Below are 1,418 nucleotides of genomic sequence, written 5' to 3' on the forward strand. Positions count from 1 at the left end.
AGGGACTAAATAGGGAGAAACTAATCAGGTGCAGCTGGTGACAAGCAGGTGTAGAGGATAGCGTAATCAGGGTAAGGGAGAGAAAACAGAGTGAGGGGAGTGAGAAAGGAGGTGCAACCGGGCAAACCTGACAATTCCTTTTACTGGAAGGAGTGGGCGGACCAAGGAATTTGGTCAATTCGACATCTAATAGACGACAGAGGCAATACTCTAGACCTAATAGCATTCAACAACAAGTATAATTTAAACTGTACTCAGGATAAATATAATAAGGTGATAAAAGCCATACCACGAGCTATTCTCATAAATATTAAAGGTTCACTATATTATCAAAGGATGATACATCGCTTACACCCTTTATTAGTACAAGACTGTACTTTTCTATCTGACAAATGCAGTAAAAACCAATTTTCAAGATCCATACTTACTAAAGCATGTTTTCCTTCATCTCTGAAAAGAAGGTATTTGCTAGAAAGATATCTGAATGCTTCCTCTGATGCAAAGAAAATAAGATGTTATTTCTTGAAGTTCCCAATTTCACCTAAAGCTAAAGAGGTGCATTTTAAAACAATGAATGAAATCTATCCATGTAAAGAATTGTTGTACCTTAAATTTGGGCTTGACACAAATGTATGTACATTTTGTGAAAATGACATGGAATCACAGGAACATCTTTTCTTCAGCTGTAGTGTGTCTTCTTCATTTTGGAAAGCATTTTGTCAGTGGTGTTTAAAGGATAATCCGTCTCTATCTCAATTAAACTATGAAAATATTCAATTTGGTATAATGTTAAAGGACTCAAGAATGGAATTTATATTAAACAATTTGATAATTATGGCAAAATATTATATACATAAATGCAAATTTAGACATTTGACCCCACATCTCTCAGTTTTTATGAAAGAGCTTTCTATTCTGTGTGATTCATTGAAGTATATAAACACGAAACTGTCACAGGAATTATATCAAATATTAATTAATCTTCTTTCCACAACCCCAGAAAATGTAAATGAATGTGTTGAATAGTTTTTTTGTGTGTGTGTGTCATTTGGCTTTCCTGTTCTATTGGGATAATGTTAGTTAATTTTGAACTTGCTCAGTCTTTGTACTGTTCAGTATTTGTATTAGACTTTGTAATTGCTTGTCTGTTTGGTTTGACATAATAAAAAAAAAAAAGTATGTTCTGCACTCGCATGGCAGACATACAGTGCCTTGCGAAAGTATTCGGCCCCCTTGAACTTTGCGACCTTTTGCCACATTTCAGGCTTCAAACATAAAGATATAAAACTGTAATTTTTTGTGAAGAATCAACAACAAGTGGGACACAATCATGAAGTGGAACGAAATTTATTGGATATTTCAAACTTTTTTAACAAATAAAAAACTGAAAAATTGGGCATGCAAAATTATTCAGCCCC

At 33.9% G+C, this 1,418-nt stretch overlaps 1 protein-coding gene across 2 annotated transcripts in view; it reads left to right on the plus strand.

Annotated features, from left to right (window-relative positions):
* The window catches only part of LOC109959667 (uncharacterized), a 25,006-nt gene that overhangs the window by 6,694 nt on the left and 16,894 nt on the right, over positions 1-1,418 (plus strand). The gene's annotated exons all lie outside the window — the stretch shown is intronic.

This window comes from Monopterus albus, unplaced genomic scaffold (assembly GCF_001952655.1).
Source record: "Monopterus albus unplaced genomic scaffold, M_albus_1.0 scaffold40.1, whole genome shotgun sequence".
Classification (NCBI taxonomy): domain Eukaryota; kingdom Metazoa; phylum Chordata; class Actinopteri; order Synbranchiformes; family Synbranchidae; genus Monopterus; species Monopterus albus.